At 34.8% G+C, this 20,336-nt stretch overlaps 1 long non-coding RNA gene across 1 annotated transcript in view; it reads left to right on the plus strand.

Annotated features, from left to right (window-relative positions):
* The window catches only part of LOC113926371, an 83,464-nt gene extending 75,475 nt beyond the window's left edge, over positions 1-7,989 (plus strand). Inside the window, exon 3 of the long non-coding RNA XR_003521295.1 lies at positions 7,868-7,989. This is a non-coding gene — a long non-coding RNA (uncharacterized LOC113926371). The remainder of the gene's footprint in view (positions 1-7,867) is intronic.
* Positions 7,990-20,336: the final 12,347 nt, after the last annotated feature.

Genomic DNA, 20,336 nt, shown 5'->3' on the forward strand with positions numbered 1-20,336 from the left:
CTCTGAGGAACTCCAGATTGTTTTCCATAGTGGCTGCAACTATCTACATTCCCACAAACAGTGCACAAAGTGTCCTTTTCTCCATTTCCTTGCACTTATTATTTGTCTCTTTGATAATAGCCATAGTAACAGGTGTGGGTAATATCTCATTGTGGTTTTGGTTTGCATTTCTGTGATGACTAGAGATTTTGCACATCTTCTACTTGTTGGCTATCTGTCTTCTTTGAAAAATGTCTATTCAGATCTGCTCATTTTATAATCAAATTGTTTTGTTGTTGTTCTTTGTTTTGTTATTGAGTTGTAGGAGTTCCTTATATATTTTAGATATTAAGCCCTTACCAGAGGTATAATTTACAAATGTTTTCTGTCATTCAGTATGTTTCCTTTTCATTTTGATGATAGTTTCCTTTGTTGTAAAAATGTTTTTGGGGGTGTCTGGGTGGCTCAGTTAAACATCCGACTCTTGATTTTTGGCTCAGGTCATGATCTCAGGGTCATGGGATCGAGTCCCACATTGGGTTCTGCACTAATGTGGGGTCTACTTGAGATTCTCTCCCTCTGCCCCCATATATATATATATATATATATATATATATATATATATATATATATATATATATATATATATATATATATATATATATATATATATAAAATCTTTTTAAAAAAGTGCTTTTTAGTGTGATATAATCTTACTTGTTTCTTTTTACTTTTGTCGTCTTTGATTTTGGTATCAAATTAAAAAAATCATGGCCAAGACCAACGTGAAGGAGCTTACCAACTCTTTTTCTAGAATTTTTCGGGTTTCAGGTATGTTCAAGTTTTTAATCCATTTTCAGTTAATTTTTGTGTATGGTATAAGATAGTGGTCCAGTTTTCCCAACATCATTTATTTATATCTTTTCTGCATTATATATTCTTTGCTCCTTTGTCATAAATTAGTTGACCATACATGTATGGATTTATTTCTGGGTTCTCTATTCTGTTCCATTAATCTATTTATGTTTTTAGGCCAAAACCATATTGTTTTGATTAGTGTAGCTTGTAAGATATTTTGAAAGGAGGGAGCATGCTGCCTCTAGCTTTTTTCTTCCTTCTCAGAATTATTTGGCTCTTTGGGGTCTGCTATGGTTCCATTCAAATTTATAATTATTTGTTCTATTTCTGTGAAAAATGTCATTAGAATTTGGACAGAGATTGCATTCAATCAGTAGATTACTTTGGGTAGTATGGATATTTTAACAATATTCTTCACATCTACGAATATGGAATATTTGTGTCTTTTTTGATTCTTTCATTAATATCTTATTTTGCAGTGAACAGGTTTTTCACCTCAAATTTATTATTTTTGATAAAATTGTAAATGTAATTGTTTTCTTAATTTCTTTGTTAATTCATTACTGGTATATAGAAATGCAATAGATTTTTGTGTATTGATATTGTATCCTGCAAGTTTGCTAATTTTTTTTAGAGTTTTTCATATATAATACATCATATGCAAATAGTGACAGTTTTACAACTTCCTTTCTGATTTTTTTATGCCTTTTCTTTTTCTTGTCTAATTTTCTGGCAGGGACTTTATTTTATGTTGAATAAAAGTAGTGAGAGTAAGTACTGTCTTGTTCTTAATCTTAGAGGAAAAGCTTTCAGCTTTGTACTGTTGAGTCTGATATTAGTTGTGGGCTCATCATATATGGCCTTTTTATGTGGAGGTACTTATTTTATACCCATTTTGGAGGGTTTTTTAAATATTATAAATGGATGTTAAATTTTGTCCCCGATTTTTCTGCATCTATTGAGATGATCATATGATTTTTATTCTTTATTTTATTAATGTGGTGAATCCCATTGATTGATATATAGATGTTGAATCATCCTTGCAATACTGGAATAAATCTTACTTGCTGGTGTATGATCCTTTTAATGTATTGAATTTAGTTTGCTAATATTTTACAGAAGATTTTTTGCATTTATGTTCCTCATGGATATTGGCCTGTAATTTCTTTTGTGTATCGTTGTCTGGTTTAGGTATCAGGGTAATGCTGGCCTTGCAAGGTGAGTTTGGAAGTGCTCCCTCATCTATTTTTTTGGAAGAGTTTGAATAGTATTGATATTCTTTGAATGTTTGGCATTTTCACTGGCGAAGTCATCTCGTCTTGGAATCTTGTTTATTGGGAAGTTGTTGATTACTAATGTAATCTCCTTTCTAGTAATGGGTCTGTTCAGATTTTCTATTTCTTCTTGATTCAGTCTGGGAAGATTATATGTTTCTAGGAGCTTATCCATTTCCTCTAGGTTAGTCTATTTTTTTGCATGTACTTGTTCATGGTAGTTGTTTATTTTTTATCCCCTATGTTCAGAGATGTTTAATAAGTTTCCTAAACATTTATCTTATAAAATTTGCTAGGCTGACATCTTTATTTTTATTGATAATTTTATTTAACAGAATATTACTGATAAATATTCTAATAATGATCTCTATTGTACATACTTATATAATAGTGGATGTTCAGATTCATATAAATACTAACTATTGCAAGGTAAGCTCAACCTTTAACCTTGGTCACTTTATTCAAAATAATTTTCACAATTTCCCAGGCCTACAATACAAGGTAAAAACTAATAGTGCCCTTACTTTCAGATCATAGATGACTTCATATTTTTCTTGAAATTTCTTGTGGTAATATTAGTTATATGAAACACTTTTTCCCTGGTTATAATTTTACCTTTCAGGTTACTCTTGTGCAAGTAGAAGGACAACATCTTAACTCAATCTCATCTACACTGTAATGTCTATTCCTACCATTATAGAATCAGAAAATATTTGAGTATCTACCATGTGCCAGGCTTCAGCATTCTCTATAACTGGAAATATCAGGGAACCAAACAGAATAGTCCCTGCCCTCCTGATGTTTATATTCAATAAAAACAAAGCATTTAAAATTATAATTAAAAAGTGTGAGAAAATAAGTGCTATTAAAACATTTCCTTAATTGCTTATTTGAATATTGCTGAAATTTTGCTTCTCTCATGACTTTTTTTTTTTATAAGTATAAAATACCTTGAGATCCCTTTTATTGAAACTAGGTTTTAGTCATTACCTGAATCAACCTGTTTGGCATTTATTTCTGGGCCTACATTTTTTTTTTTCTCCAAAAAGACTGAAGTGTACTGTTTATGTATATATTTATAAGGACACATATTTTGGGGTCAAAGTGAATGAGGTCAAATTCCAGTTATCTAGGGCAAATTATTTAATCTCTTTACCTCGATTTCCTCATCCTTCAAATGGAAATGATTCTGATGCAAAATAGTCCCTGCCTCACAAGATGTTTATGTAAATAAAACAATGCATGTTAAGTATATGTTCAATTATCTTAAGGTACCACTGTTACTATTCTTAAAGGAACACTTTTAAAGATTGGAAATGTGAAGAGCTTTGGAATGTGATAAATTTGGATGAGAATCACAGCTCTGATCTTTATTAGTTGTATGGTGGCCTTGGGCAAAATATATAATTCTAATATCTTTGAATTTTATTTTTCTGTATTTAGGAAATATGCAAAAACATTAGCATTTTAAGAGTATTGACTAAGATACTTTAATAAAGTGCCTAGCTGTGCTTGCCACATGGTACACTCTCAATAATCTTCCCCAGTTTGAGAGTGGATGATATCTCTGATTTTAAATAATAGATCCTTATATCAAAAGATGCTTAATATTGCTTGCAAATAGTTTTGTTAGAACTATCTATATTACTAATGTTCTTATACCTACACTTTAGGCATTATAGAATGGGTACCGTTTCACTTACTGAAATAAGAGTGTTATTGTGAAGGGGAGTCATACCAGTTCTGTAATTCATGTAATGAATTGTGTAGGATATTTTCATTCAATGTTCCTAAGGATGTACATGCATGCTGTGTTGACAGATTGTTTGGATGGAAAAAAAAAAGGATGCTTAATATTACTTCTAGCCCAAACTTTTGAACTTTTGAGAAACTACAATCATATTAATGTTTCATTTATAACCAACATAGTATTTTGTATATTGTAAAAGCCAATTGTTTCAGATGTTGAAAAATGTTTATCTAACATCTATTAGATATTAGTGACTTAGGTCTCATTTTGAATATAATACTATGTCTCTAATTAAAGCAACAAATATTTCAATATAATATTTTAAGTGCTATGATATCAGAATAGAAGTGTGCATGGCATTATTATAGAAGTAGATAGTATAGCATAGTATGGAGTACAAATAAATCTGGGATGATACCAGGCCTAAAACTTAGAAAAATTAATAAATACAAATACATTTGCAAATGGAGTACAGGCTGAGCATGGGGCATAGAGTATCCTGACTAGTGTGGGAACTATAAGACGTCCTACATTCCTAGTCATTGGAATATGAGCTACAGAGAGAGGAAAAATAAAAAAAGGACTTTGAAATGTAGACCAGGGACTTGGGTCTTAACTTAATAAGCTCTTAGAGTGTTTCCTCTAAGGAACTTTAAGTCCAAGAATCATGATTGGTTTTGGGGTTGGGGAGAGAATAGTCATGGCCTTTGTTTCTCCCCAACTCTTCATTCAAAACAATATTCCTTTAAATGCTTTATAAAGTTTTCTTGAAATTCATTCAATTAACAATTATTAACTATCATATATCAGGCACTGTTCTAAGCACTGGAGTTTCAACAATGACCAAAACAGACAAAAATCTCTGTTGTTATGGAACTTATATTGTAAGGAGAGGAAGGCTGTTACTAATCAAGAGAAATAAGCAACTATATTTCATGAGGTGATTAAACCTAAGATGAGCATAAAGTGATATGAGAGATAGTGAATGTGTGTGAGGTATTAAAAAGGGTGGCTAGAAAAGGCATAATTTAAAAAGTGACATCTGGGGGAATATATAAAGGAGATTAGCATAGAGAATTCTGTTTCAATTATATAAACTTTTTTTTTTATATAACACGGACCTAATACGTCATCTTAGCAGATGAAAATGACTAAGGCTTTAGTTAAAATTAATCAGTCTGGATTAAGCATGTAAAAAATAAAAGCATGTAAGCTAGGCAGAATTATAGTTAACAGAATTTATAGGTTGTTGAAAAAGTCCAGAAGGAGAATTCAAATTAGTGGCAAATTATGGCAGAAATCACAGGAATTGGAAAAGAGCAGGGTCAAAGCACATAAAAAAAATCTTTAAAAAATAAGATTGGTAAAACTTTGTGATAAAATGCATGTAGAGAATGACAAAGCGTAAAAACTAGGATAACTCTTAGATTTCTGGATGAAATTATAGAGTATGGATATTAGTAAAGAAATCCTTGAAAGTAATATAACAAGGCAGTTAGCTTCATGAAAGTTCAGCTCACCAGGTAGCAGTATCTGGTTCAGTAATATATTCCTAGTACCTGGCATTACACCTGCCATATAGCAATTCAGTAAATACTAGTCTTTTCATTCACTGATTGAGTAATGTTAAATTTGAAGTGATTATGACTCCAAGGAATTAGATTAATTGGTGCTAAGGGAAAAATCCTGGAGTTAATGTATAAATTTGAATTTTTAAAATCAAAGTAGTAGTTATAACCAAGAAAGTGAACAAAGTTGCAAAAGCAAGCGTATTTGCTAAATCAGTAGATTTAGACAGATGCAATACAGGAATACATGGATTAAATTGGTAGAGGAAGGACAGCACAAATAACACCCTTTATCCTTTTCATCTAGACTTCATTTTTGTTAGCATTTTACAACATTGTTTCTCTCTGTATCTCACATGCTGACATTTTCATCCTTGGAAAATTCAATATACATTTAAAAGAACACAGCTACATAACCAAAGTACCACAATCAAAAGCAAGGTATAAATACTGATATACTAAATTCATCTACTCCATAGACTTTATTTGAAAATAACCAATTGGTTTAATAATGTCATTTATTAGCAAAGATTCCAATCCAGAATGATACACTAAATTTATTTGTCAAGTCTCTTTAGTCTCCTTCAGTTTGGAAGAATTCCTTCATTTTTCCTTGACTTCCACAATCTTGGCATTTTTGAAGATTACATGTCAATTATTTTATTTTTATTTATTTTTTAAAGATTTTATTTATTTGAGAGAGAGAGAATGAGAGATAGAGAGCATGAGAGGGAAGAGGTTCAGAGGGAGAAGCAGACTCCCTGCTGAGCAGGGAGCCTGATGTAGGACTCGATCCCAGGACTCCAAGATCATGACCTGAGCCAAAGGCAGTTGCTTAACCAACTGAGCCACACAGGCGCCCTCAATTATTTTATAGAAAATCCCTCAATTTTGGTATTTTCCACAAAATTAGAATCCATTGGCCAGTTTTTCTGGAAAATAGCATCAGTGCCAAAAATTCTTTTGAACTGAGATGTTCACATAACAGAATTATATAAAGTGAAATGTATCTGTATGCCACTTACTTCTTTTGGGGCTCCCATAATACACTTAAATGTTTCCCACATATCCTTTTGTTCTGTTTTTTTTTTTTCTTTTTGCTCAGTGGTATGACTTTCAAGTTTGTGCTTAAATTTACTGTAGAAATTTTCTGATTTTTTAAAAGTCTCAGTTATTGTACTTTTCAGCTTCAGAGCGTCTATTTGTTTCATTATAATTTCTATTTTTTATTGCTAATCTCCTTTTGTTCATAAATTGTTTTTCTTTTTTCCTTTAGTTCTCTGTCCATGTCTCTCTCTCTTTTTTTTAAGATTTTTGCAAAGCCTATATTCCCTGTCATGTGTGGCCATTGAAGTCTTTGTTATTATTATCTTTGGGGTCAGCCAGTGATCTGACAGGAATTTCCTTAAATGTCTTGAGCCAAGAAAGAGAGAAGTATCACTTTACCTGGTCTTTACAACTTGTCCATGAGCTGGGCATTCTTTCAGTGATTAGCCTATAGCTCTGTCTTTCCCTTATCCTTTCTTGGATCCCACAGCTCCACCAAAGGTGCAAGCAGAGGGTCCTCTCATGTCTTTTTTGAGCATATGTGTGCTTTGTACTCCTTTTTACCCCAGGAAATGTGGAGGGACTGTGAGCTCTTATTTACTCAAGTGACTTCTTCCCCTACCTTCTTTTTCTGGGGCTTTTGGCACTTTCTACCACTTTCACTGTTTGCTCTCTCCTACCTCATATGGGCATGGATAGTATATATCTTTAAATGTTTCAACATATGTGGCTCCCTAAAAAGCCACTCTAATCGAGGAGGGTGGAAAGAGGAGGCAAAACAAAAGCCAGCCTCTGTGTTATTTCCTGAGGGAACTACAAACATATCAAAATGAACAATTACAGTATTTTAACAAGGTCCATACTATTAGCCCTCTGGAACCAGCAATCTGCACCAGGAAGGAACACTGGCTACCATCTCATGCACCACCATGCTGGTGAATGGGTGGTGATAGGCTGTTGAGCAAAAATGCCACAACAATCTCTTACTAAAAATCAACAGCTCTTTTATTAAGCAGTCCTTTGGTTGATGAAAGTTTTGGCTTATATTCTAGAGTTCCACAAAAATTACATCTGTCAGTCTTTGTCACTTTGTAATTGTTTCAGTGGGGGGACTGGTTCCTTGAGTAACCTACTCTGCCATATTCTTTGATGTAACTTCTGTAGAAAATATTCTTATCTACACATTTCTTTATGGTTTATATGTTAATGTTTACCAATATATATTGAGCTCTAGATCTTAAATAGAAATTGAATTCTGATTCTATTTTTTGCATAAATGTTTGTGTTCTCCATTTATAAAATATCATTTACCTTTTTGATATTAAATTTCTTCATATTGTTCATGCTTTCCATAATTAACTGCTTGTTTTATTTCTTTTCATTGATATTAGGTTTAATATCCTGGTGTAGAGCCCCTAGATATGAGCCACTTCCACAATGATCTACACTTTTGGAATGGATAAATACCAGTTTTAGTCATCTATAAATATTCAAGCATTATGGAGAATGACAGTTATAAAATCTTGTGCCCATTAGTATGACTCCAAGAAAATTTTCTTGTTTACCCAAATTAAAAAAAAAGGTCTGTCTTCATAGATATAAAATTTGGACTATGCATTCCTATGGAACCAGTTATGAAAATAGAATATATAAACATTCTCAAAGGTAATGCACATAGATTTGGGTTTTCTCATTAGTATTTTTTAATTTAATAAAAGTTGATATTTTATCCATATTTTACTGATACAACAGTTTAATCCAGAAAAAATTAATCCTCAATGAAATTGTTCAAATTAGAAAAGAATTGCATTTAGTTAATTTAATTGGCGCTGCCAACCATAAACATTACCTCAACCATATGGTCACTACTACAGTTACCCTGGGGGAATTAGTTCAAATAATGATGCCTATTATCTTCTACATGCTATTCCTCACTTCAACATACATCTGGCTCAAGTAACCATGTAATATAAGGATTCAATTTAGAGACTTAAATTATATGTTGAGCTGATCAGATTAGACTCCTCTTTTAATGGAAATAATAAATGATGGAAGTTATAAGTTCATTAAAGAAAAAATGTGGATTAATTGGATTAAGAGTTTTCACCATATTCTTGAATTCAATTTTTTCATTTTTATATAACTTATACTTTATAATTGTTCTAACTACAGGTTTCCTAAAATTCTTAGAAAAAAATATGAAAATATTATCCTTACTCTGTCGGTATAACCATGCTTTATAATTCTATTCTGTGCTATTTCTCCTTACTGTTGCCAGATGAGAGATCACTGACCCATTTGCCTTATAGAACTTGCTCCTACTGTATACTTTGCTTGACTGCATTGAGCTCTTTTATTAACATTTAACTATAGCAGTCTTATGTCTCTGGACTGCAAATAAGAATTATTCTGGGAGAAGTCTGGAATCTGTTCCATTATATACTGGAGTAGGGCCAATAGCTGATGTTGATTTTGAGTGTAGTGACAGATTTAGTATCTGTTTGCTCAAGAAACCAAGAGATCTGAAACATGTGCAAAGCCTGTACTAATCCCTGAGATGATATTATAACCTGAAATCTTAGTCATTATCTTCTGAGTTTGACAACAATTGGTGGTATTGAATAAGAACGTTATGTGAGAGCTCACATGCATCTAACACAAAATGAAGAAAAAATATTTTTTTACTCATTTGGCTTCATTATGATACAATTATTTAACTGAAGATTTGCAGAAATTGTAATTTAATATTGGGTCGATATTTTCAAATATATGTTAAAATGAGAAAAATCTAGAGATAGGAACGTATAGTTAAAAAGACAGCCCTCCTTGAGTCTCCTATTAAAATATATTTACACAGTCTATACTTTTACCACATGCTAGGTCCTGTGCTAGGAATGTGATATATATTATTTTAATTAATCTCCAAGCTAACATTGTAAAGTAGGTTGTTTAATTCCACTTTTTGTACAAGGAATAATAGAAGATTATAAATATTAAGTAACTTGGCCAAGTAATATTCTCATGAACAATAAACTAGTAAAGGTAGAGTAAAAATTTATTATCTTTTTAGTGTGGTTTTTCTATCCATAATAGCTTTCATAGTAATAAAAGGTGACATCTACATCTTCCTTCAGAGATTATAAAGAACACAGAATTTGGGGGGGTTATTGAATTTAGTTCTCTCTCTACAAATGAAGCTATTTCAGGCCAGAAAATTTGGGCATCATTTACATAAACATACAGGTAACTAAAGGATTAGTGCATCATATGGATGCTGATCAAACAAAATCCCTATAGAATTAGAGGTGTTTGCATTGTCAATACCAAGAAGGGACTGACAGGAGGTAGGCCCAGAGTTAGAAAGTCAGCTCAGTTTACAATCATACCCATAATCTGCCATTACACTCTTGTCTACAAATAGAAACCATTGTATCAGAATTTCAATATTTTATAGCATGTTATATAAACATATCATAATGGTTAATTTAATGTGTGAACTTGACTGGGCCATGGCAGGCCCAGATATTTGGTCAAACTTACTTTGTATGAGATTAACATTTAATTTGGTAAATTGAGTAAAGAAGAATCAATTGAAAGCTTCAGTAGAAGAAAAAAAAAAAAGACTTGGGCGAGATAGAAAGCTGGTAGAGTAAGAGGATCCTGAGCTCGCCTCCTTTCAAACACAGAGGCAACAAATACATATATTGCAACTCACTCTAAAAACAACCTTGAAAACTAATCTTCTACAGCTAAAAGTGTAAAGAGAAACCAATATCAAGAAGGTTAGGAAACGGGGGGCACCTGGGTGGCTTAGTTAAGCGGCTGCCTTAGGCTCAGGTCATGATCCTGGTGTCCTGTGATCAAGCCCTATATTGGGCTCCTTGCTCAGCAGGGAGCCAGCATCTCCCCTGCCTGCCGCTCCCACTGCTTGTGCTTGTTCTCTCCCTCTCTCTCAAAAAGAGAAAAAAAAAATGTGTAGGCAGCACAGAAATACACTCAGGCACCAAAATCCTGTGCAATGACCCACAAAAGGAGGGATAGCACAGGCATGGAGGAGCAAGGGGAAAAAACTATGTCCCAGTCACCCCTAGCCCTGAGAACTTGCCAGATGGATGAGCCCCCATAACAACTGGCTTTGAAAATCAGTGATACTTAACTTCAGGGGACCCAAAGGAAACTGAATCTCTACTCTTAAAGGGTCAACATGCTATATTACTATCTGAGACTCAGCATAGAAGCAACAGTGTGAGAAGCACCTGAGTTTTATTTGAAGATTTATTCACTAATTGTAGGATGTGTGCCAGAAGGGAAGGGATCTGCAAGAGCTTTCTCCAGGAATAAAAGTGTTGGCAGAAGCCATTTTTTCTTGCTCTCCTTCAGCCTAGCTGGTCAGATACTTGCAGAAAAACCAGTTCTGACACCCTCTATCTACTTTGCTAGCACTGTTTGTCCTGCTCTGTCATTCTGTAGACCTGCCCCACCAAATCCACCTTCCCAAGCAGGTGCCCTTCTAAAGCAGGAACTCCTCCACACATGGCAGGCACCTCAGTTAGGACTATTGAAACTCCAGAGTGATTTCTACCCCAGGGAAAGGGAAGATAACCCTACCCACCAGCATGCTTGCTGTGGCTGCAGCTGGACTGCTCAGCAGACACTCTGGGAGTACATCAGCAGAAGTCAGGGCTAATCATTGTAGACAACCAGGCTGAGGGAAGGCTCTGCCTATCAATGCACCTACAGCAGTTGTGGACCATCCACAGTAGGAGTGCACATGTAGCCCAGAGGACACCCCTGAAGCACCTGGTTCTGGTGGCCATTGGTGAGGTTGGGGGGTTGCACTACTGGGCACCACAGAATACCTACTTCATAAGGCCACTACTTTCAGTACAATGAGACATAGCTGACCTACCTAATACATAGAAACAGACTTATACAAACAGAAAAGACAGCAATTAAACCTCCAGAGAAAGCTAACTGAAATGGAGACAACCTACCTAATAAAGAGTTAAAAGTAATGGTCATAAAAATACTCATTGGACTTGAGAGAAGAGTGGATGAACTGAGACCTTCAACAAAGAGATAGAAAATATAAAAAAAATACCCAGTCACAGCTAAAGAATAACTGAAATAAAAAATACACTGGAGAGAATCAACAGTGGGTTAGGGGATGTAGAAGAATGGATCAGCAATATGTAAGACAGCATAGTGGAAAGCAACCTAGCTGAACAGCAAAAAGAAAATAAGATTAGGTTAAGGGATCTCTACAACAACATTAATTGTAATAAGATTTAAATTAGAGGGATCCCAAAGAAGAAAAAGGGGCAGAAAACTTATTTGAAGAAATAATCATTGAACACTCTCTTAAACTGGGAAAGGAAACAGACATCTAGGTTCAGGATACACAGAGAGCCCCAAATAAGATGAACCTAAGGTGGTCCACATCAAGAAACATAATTAAAATGACAAAAATTTAAAGGCAAAGGAAGAGTATTAAAAGCAGCAAGAGAAAAGCAAACAATTACATACAAAGGAAACTGCATAAGGCTATTAGCTGATTTTTCAACACAAACTTTGCAGGATAGAAGGGACTTATATAGTATTTTGTAAGTGCCAAATGGACCAAACAAACAAACAAAAATCCCAAAAAACCTTATAATAAAGAATACTCTACATGGCAAGTTTATCATTCAGAATTGAAGAAGAGATATACAGTTTCCTAGATAAACTACAGATAAAAGAGTTCATCACCACTAAACAGACCTTATAAGAAATATTAAAGGAACTTCTTTAAGTGGAAAAGTAAAGCCCATAATTAGAAAATTATGAAAGGAAAAATTTGCTAGTAAAAGCAAACATACAGTAAAGGTAGTAGATCAATCACTTCTAAAGCTAGCATGAAGTTTAAGAGAAAAAAGTAGTAAAATTAATGTCTATGAAAATTATCAAAGGATACACAAAATAAAAAGATGTAAAACGTGACATCATATACATAAAATGTGAAGTGCTTTTAAAATGTGTTTAACAGGGGCACCTGGGTGGCTCAGTCTTAAGCGTCTGCCTTTGGCTCAGGTCATGATCCCAGGGTCCTGGGATTGAGCCCCACATCGGGCTCCCTGCATAGCAGGAAGTGTGCTTCTCCCTCTCCCACTCCCCCCGCTTGTGTTCCCTCTGTCGCTGTGTCTCTCTCTCTGTCAAATAAATAAATAAAATCTTAAAAAAAAAAGAATGTTTAACATAAGTAATCAGAAACTTAATATACACTATGATGCACATAAGATGTTACGGAATCAGAAACCAAGCAACTATAATAGATACAAAAAATAAAAAGAAAGGAATTCAATCATAACATTAAAAAAAGTCATTAGAAGGAAAGAGTAAGAGAAGAGAGGAACAGAGGACAACTACAAAAATAACCAGAAAACAATTAGGAAAATGGCAATGAGTACATACCTATCAATAATTGCTTTAAACAGAAATGGACAAAATGCTCTAATAATATAAAAATCATTGGGTGATTGAATAAAAAGCAAGACCCATCTATATGCTCCCTACAGGAGACTCACTTCAGAACTAAAGACACATACAGACTAAAAGTAAAGAAATAGAAAAAGATATTCCATGCAAATGGAAGTGAAAAAACCTGGGGTAGCAATACTATCAGAAAAGATAGATATTAAAACAAAAGTAGTAGGGACAAAGAAGAGTACTGCATTATAATAAAAGGATCAACACAACAAGAGTATATAAAAATTGTAAATATGCACTCAATATAGAAGCATCTAAATATATAAAGCAAGTATTAACAGACATAAAGAGAGAAATTCACAGTGATATAATAATAGGGAATATTAACATGCAATTTATATCAGTGGATAGATCATCCAGATAGAAAATCAGTAAGGAAACAGTGGCTTTGAATTACACATTGGACTAGGTGGACTTAACGTATATTCAGAACAATACACACAAAAGCAGCAAATATACAATCTTTTCAAGTACACAGGGAACACCCTCCAGGCTAGATCACATATTAGGCCACAAATCAAGTCTCAATAAATTTAAGAAGGTTGAAATCATATCAAGCATCTCTTCTGAACACAATGGTACAAAACTAAAAATTTCAAAAAAATATGGAGAAAACACAAATATATGGAGACTTAACAACTTGGTATAAAACAACAAATGGGTCAGAAGGAATGAGAGCAAAAAAACCATGGAAACCAATGAAAATGGAAATAGAATGGTTCAAAACCTTTGTGAGGCAGAATAGTTCTAAGAGGGGAGTTTATGGAGATACAGACCTGCATCAAGAAACAAGAAAACTCTGAAATAAGCTAAAGGGACTTAAAAAAGAACAAATCTTAAGATTAGTAGAAGGAAGAAAATAGTAAAGACCAGAGCAGAATTAAGTGAAATAGAGATTAAAAACAATAGGAAAAAAATCAATGAGGGGAGCTTGGAAAGATGGCAGAGTAGGACCCTAAGCTTACTCCTTCCCCTGTTTACAACCAGATATCACTTACATCGAGTAAATAACCTGGAGAGTGATCTGAAAACTGGAAGAACAAACGCCACAACAAAACGCAAAGAAGTTATATCTGTGAGTTTAGGAAGGGGAGAAATGGTGGTCAGAAATGAGAAATGCTGCCCACAGGAGGGAAGGAGCTACAGATATGGAGAGGGGAAAGGAACAGTCTCTAGCACCAGGGAGCCCACACAGGGAGGACAAATCCTCATAACCTCTAGGTTTGTAAACCAGGGGGGCTGAATTCTGTGAGGTTGTATAATCGGCAGGACTTGGAGCCTGGAGCTTTAAGTCAGTGGACTAAACACTGTGTGAGCCAGTAGAGCCAGTGACAGCTGGGTTCCTACACTTAAAGAGACAATAGCCTTCTGAGAGGCAACATAGAAACAATAGCTTGCACAGTGTCTGGGCAAATGGGAGGGAGACCTGTTTACAGGAATTTCAGAGCATATTGGGTGGCTTCTCAGGGAACAAAGGAGCTGGCAGGTGCCAATTTCCTCCCCCACCCTCCAGCATAAACACATTGCCAACTATGGGAGCCAGTGCTGCATAGATACATGCGCCCTATCCCTAAGTTCTCCTGAGGGAATGCTCATTCCAAGCCTGCTAGCCTCCTTGCCCTGGGCTCAGAACAAATTTTGTTAACGCCACACAGGCCCCACCCAGTCACTGCATGCACAGACATCAGGTGCCATGCCTAGATGCTGTACACACAGATGCTGCACCTGCAGCCAGTATCGTTGTTCTCTGGTAGTCATCACACTTGAGGGCATCTGGCCTAGGATTGCAGCACCATAGGACTTCGTCTTCATAAAGCCACTACATTAAGAGCAAAAATTGTAGCTGAATTTCCTATCACAAAAAAAGATACAGAGAGGTAGACAAATTGAGGAGACAGAGGCAAATGTCCCAAATGAAAGAACAGGACAAAATCACAGCAGGAGATCTAAGTAAAACAGAAATAAGTAATATGCCTGATATAGAATTTAAAGTAATGATCAAAGAGATACTCACTGGACTTCAGAAAAGGATGGAGGAAATCAGTGAGACCTTAGACAAAGAGATAAAAAATATTACAGATGAAGAACCCAAGGATATTAAAGATGAAGAGTTTTCCCAAAGAAAAGTTAAAAGAATTCATTACCACAAAACCAGCCCCACAATCAATATTAAGGGGAACTCTGAGTGGAAAAAAAAACTGGGGCACCTGAATGGCTCAGTCAGTTAAGTGTCCGACTCTTGATTTCGGCTCAGGTCATGATCTCAGGGATGTGAGATTGAGCCCTGTGTTGGGCCTGCTTAAGATTATCTCTCTCACTCTCCTTCTGCCCCTCCCACCTAAAATAAATAAATCTTAAAGAAAATGAAAACCTTAAATAAGAGGGGGAAAAGCACAAAAGTAAAAAATATATATATATATCTGTAAAAATCAGTCAAGAAAAACAAGATAAAAGGCTGTAAAATATGATACCAAATATCTAAAACATGGAAGGGAGAGGAGTAAGAGTTAGTTCAAAATTAAGCAAAAATCAGCTTAGTATAGACTGCTGAATTCAGAAGATGTTGTATATAAACTGAATGGTAACAACAAATCAAAAAGAGTAATAGACATGCAAAAAATAAAGAGTAAGAATCCAAGTAAAGAAAGCCAACTAATCAGGAGAGAAGAGAGCAAGAGAAGAAAGGAACAGACGAGAACTACAAAAACAACCATAAAACAAGTAACAAAATGGTAATAAATACATATCAACAATTACTTTTTTTACCCTCAGTAATTTTTTGTACAGATAATTCAATTTATTTTAAAAAAAATTTTAATGGTACTCATTTTAGGGATGCCTGGGTGGCTCAGTTGGTTGTCTGCCTTTGGCTCAGGTTATCCTCCCAGGGTCCTGGGATCGAGTTCCACACTGGGCTCTTTGCTCAGCAGGGAGCCTGCTCTTTCTCTGCCTGATGCTCCCCTTATTGTGTGCACATGCTCTCTCTCTCTGACAAATACATAAATAAAATTTAAAAAAATTAAAAAAGGTACTCATTTTATTCTCCCCTATAAAACAGCACAACTTCTGCATTCATGATGATACTGTTAAGTGATAGAACATTCTTCTTATTGATTTCTGTTTTCTGAGCAAATAATAACCATTGGTGACTACTTTCTAAAACATAGTTCTTTCTAAAATATATTTCATAAATATTTGCTCTATTAAAACTTCAGAGTGTTGCTGAAAACATATTGTAAATATATGGGCGGAAAAATTTCAAATTCAATTAATGTTTAAAAGTATAATTACTGGGGAACCTGGGTGGCTCAGTCGTTAAGCATCTGCCTTCAGCTCAGGTCATGATCCCGGGGTCCTGGGTTTGAGCCCCACATCAGGCTCCCTGCTCTGCGGAAGGCCTGCTTCTCCCTCTTCCCCTCTCCCTGCTTGTGTTCCTTCTCTCGCTTTGCCTCTCTCTGTCAAATAAATAAAATCTTAAAAAAAAAAAGTGTACTGTAAAGATTTATGCATTTTACTACTCAGACTGGTTCTACTGGTAGCTTTGAAAACATCTATTTATATCGCAATCCTGGATTCCTAAAAGTGCTTAATGAACAATTGAATCATTAGTTGTTCATTAAACTGTTTTTAATTTTTTTGATATTTTTCAATTTAAATTCAATTAACATAGAATGTATTATTAGTTTCAGAGGTAGAGTTCAGTCCAGTTCATTGATTTTTTAAATTTAAATTCAATTAATTAACATATAATGTATTATAAGTGTCAGAGTAGAATTCATCAGTCTTATATAATACCCAGTGCTCATTAAATCACATGCCCTCCTTAATGTCCATCACCAGTTACCCCATCTCCCCACTTCCCTCCGCTCAAGCAACCCTCAGTTTGTTTTCCATGATTAAGAGTCTCTTATGGTTTGTCTTCCTCTCTGATTTCATCTTGTTTTGTTTTTCCCTCTCTTCCCCTATGATCCTCTGTTTTGTTTCTTAAATTCCACGTATGAGTGAAGCCATATGATTATTACTTTGAATGTAAATGGACTACATGCTTCGATCAAGATATATAGTGACAGGGGCGCCTGGGTGGCTCAATTGGTTAAGCGACTGCCTTCAGCTCAGTTCATGATCTCAGTGTCCGGGGATCAAGCCCCGCATCGGGCTCCCTGCTGGGTGGGATGCCTGCTTCTCCCTCTGACCCTCCCCCTGCTTGTGTTCCCTCTCTCGCTGTCTCTCTCTCTCTGTCAATTAAACAAATAAATAAAATCTTTAAAAAAAAAGATATATAGTGACAGATGGTAAAACAAACAAAACAAAACAAACAAACAAAAACCCAAGACCCATCTATATGCTGCATACAAGAGACTCATTTCATACCTAAGGCACATGCAGATTAAAAGTGAAGGGATGGAGAAACATTTATCATAAAAATGGAATTGAAAAGAAAACTGGAGTAGCAATACTTATATTGGACAAATAGACTTTCAAACAAAGGAAAAAGGCAATAGTGGTTTTGAATGACATATGGGACCAGATGGATCTAACATATATTCAGAACATTCCATCCTAAAACAGCAGAATACACATTCTTTTCAAGTGGCATGAAACATTCTCCAGGATAGATCACATATTAGGTCATAAGCCCCAACAAATTAAAAAAAGACTGAAGTCATACCATGCATCTTTTCTGACCACAACACTATATAACACTAGAAATTAACTATAAGAAAAAAATCTGGAAATCACACAAATACATGGAAGGTTAAATAACATGCTGTTAAACAACAAATGAGTCAACCAAGAAATCAGAGACAAAACAAAACAAAAAATTCATGGAGACAAATGAAAGTGAAAACACAATGGTACAAAATTTGGAGGATACAGCAAAATATATCCTAAGAGAGAAGTGTATAGCAACATAGGCCTACCTAAAGAAGCAAGAGAAATCCCAAATAAACAACATGCTTTTATATAGAGAGGAACTAGAAAAATAATAACAAACAAAACCCAAAACTAGTAGAATGAAGGAAATAATAAAGATTAGAGCAGAAATAAACAAAACAGAAACTAAAAAAAAAAAAAAGATAATGAAACCAGGAGCTGGTTCTTTGAAAAAACCAACAAAATTGATAAACCTCTAGCTAGATTCGTAAAAGAGAGAGAGAGGGACTCAAATAAAATCGGAAGTGAAAAGGGAGGAATAACAGTCACCACCACAGAAATACAAAAGATTTTAAGAGAATATTATGAAAAATTATATGCTAACAAATTGGGACAATATAAAAGAAATGGATCAATTCCTAGAAATATATAACCTCCCAAAATTGAATCAGGAACAAATAGAAAATTTAAACAGACTGATTACTAGCAATGAAATTGAACCAATAATGAACTACCAACAAACAAAAGTCCAGGGTGGACAGCTTCACAGGTGAATTGTACCAGATATATTTAAAGAAGACTTAATACCTAAACTTTCTATTATTCTGGACAATTAAGGGGAAAAAAAAACAAAAACAAAAAACCTCTCCCTGGTTTTGGCAGACCAATTAGGAAAAGGCATCACACCCTTACTGCTGAGAGACCTGTGCCAGGGCATGAAATCTTTGAATGGGATTTCGGTGCCTAGTCAAGTTATTCCTGATTTATGTATTCTGTTTATCCTTAGGAAATTTTTATATAGTCCTAAAACACCAGCCCCCATCATCTGTATGTAATGATTTTTTCTTCTTGTGAGATACCTGAATAGTATTATACTTGATCCTAAACAAAGTGTACCAAATGTCAATGCATCCTGTAACTTTTGTCATTTCTTATTTGGAACAAGAGATAAAATTGCACTTGAGGAAGAATGAATAATAGTTGCAAAGAGGCTTCCTTTTGCATTTAAGGTCAAATAAAATCAAGAGGGTGAGAAATTTTACGTCTTTGCCTAAACAATATCTACTAGGAATAAGTTCGGGGAGAGTTGAACACCACTTACTCTCTTTGCCTTTTCTGTTGAGGAGAAATTTTTAAAAGATCTTATTTCTCCCCCTTCTAAACCAGAAACCCTGGACTCTCTTTTCATATTGCTGTACTGTGGGATACTTTTCTTTGCTATGGTAAACACCAGAATATTTAAATAGAAATGTTGGAAATGTGGACCAAGTATGATTTTTGTTTTAAGTTTCTATATGATCCAGTAATTCCACTATTGGATATTTACCCAAAGAAAATGAAAACACTAATTCAAAAAGATATATGCACCCATATGTTTATTGCAGCGTTATTTACAATAGTCAAGATATGGAAGCAACTTGAGTATCCATCCACAGATGAATGGATAAAGAAGATATACGATGAAATATTACTCAGCCATAAAAAAGAATAAAATCTTGCCATTTGCAACAAATGGATAGAGCTAGAGAGTGTAATGCTAAGTGAAATAAGTCTGTCAGAGAAAGAAATATCATGTGATTTCACTCATATGTGGAATTTAAGAAACAAATGAACACAGAAAAAAGAGACAAAACAACAGACTCATAAATATAGAGAACAAACTGGTAGTTGCCAGAGGGGAGGGTGAAATAGGTAAAGGAGATTAAGAGAGTGATGAGCATGCACTGAGTAATATATAGAATTATTGAGTTATTATATTGTATAACACTGTGTGTTAATTATACTTGAATTAAAAAAGTTACCCAAGTGATTCTATACTTCAACCAGAGATGAGAATTACTGACTCAGCATATAAGAGCTGGAAGCCTTGTCACAATCCTGCACCACATCCCTCCTAAACAGAAGTCTCTCACTTTTAGCTACAGAAACATAGGCAATTTAGGAAATATCAACATATTCACTGAGATTGCTTATTAGGGAGTAAAATATTTGCTGAAACCCTTTGACGAGTCTATTCACTAGTGTCCTGAAATTCCAGCCCATAGTTATTAAAAGGATCAATGTACCATCTGGTCCAGTTAGGGGAGCCACCCCTAATTTCTTTGAACTAAGTTAGTGCAATGCTTGTCACATAGTGTGCCTGCAATAAAAAATGGCAGTAGCAGTTCTGCAGAAATTTTTCTCAAATGTATGTATTTTCTATTAAATAGATGACCATAAAACATTTGTAACTCCTTTAGGGGGTGCCTGGGTGACACAGTCCGTTGAGCGGTCAACTCTTGGTTTAGGCTCAGGCTATGATCTCAGGGTTATGAGATTAAGCCCCACCCAGGTCTGCAGTCAGTGTGGAGTCTGCTTTGGATTCTCGTCTCCCTCTGCCTCTCCCACTCATGCTCTCTCACTCTCTCTCTCAAATAGACGGATAAATCTTTTACAAAAATTTGTAACTCCTTTATGTCT

Source organism: Zalophus californianus, chromosome 7 (genome assembly GCF_009762305.2).
Source record: "Zalophus californianus isolate mZalCal1 chromosome 7, mZalCal1.pri.v2, whole genome shotgun sequence".
NCBI classification, from domain to species: Eukaryota; Metazoa; Chordata; class Mammalia; order Carnivora; family Otariidae; genus Zalophus; species Zalophus californianus.